The 458-nt window shown below is 65.9% G+C and overlaps 1 protein-coding gene across 2 annotated transcripts in view; it reads right to left on the bottom strand.

Moving 5' to 3' along the window:
* Positions 1 to 458, bottom strand: part of HDAC7 (histone deacetylase 7) — a 148,361-nt gene that overhangs the window by 78,790 nt on the left and 69,113 nt on the right. The gene's annotated exons all lie outside the window — the stretch shown is intronic.

Below are 458 nucleotides of genomic sequence, written 5' to 3'. Positions count from 1 at the left end.
GGGGATGGGGCTGGGCAGGGCAGCCATGGGGGCTTCTCCTGTGGCTCCTCTGGCTGTGCTTGCCTCTGCCCCAGCAGCGGGAGCTGCGGGGGCTATGTCCTGCGGCCGCTTGCCCAACCAGTGTGGCGTGGGAGGAGGGGGCACAATGCAGGTGCAGCTTGCTCTAGGAGGAAGCAGGGCATAGCCCCCACTCCCAGTGCTGATGTGCCCACTGGGGGAGCAGGGGCTCTGCCCTGCCACTGCTTGCTAGTTGGTGCGGGGTGCATGGGATATGGGCACAGTAGCACTGGAAGTGGGGTTTATGCCCTGCTGTTGCTTGCCCTCTTCTGCCTGGAGCGAGCTGTGCCCGCATCCTGGCCCCCACCCCCCTCCCCAGCTGGGCAAGCAGCAGCAAGGCAGAGTCCCTGCTCCCAGCGCTGCTGCATCTGCATCCTGAGCCCCACCGAATGAGCAACTTG

Source organism: Gavialis gangeticus, unplaced genomic scaffold (assembly GCF_001723915.1).
Source record: "Gavialis gangeticus isolate Ggan-Ray unplaced genomic scaffold, GavGan_comp1, whole genome shotgun sequence".
Lineage (NCBI taxonomy): Eukaryota > Metazoa > Chordata > Crocodylia > Gavialidae > Gavialis > Gavialis gangeticus.
The sequence above is the reverse complement of the archived record's forward strand: the minus strand, read 5'-3'. Positions and strand labels throughout refer to the sequence as shown.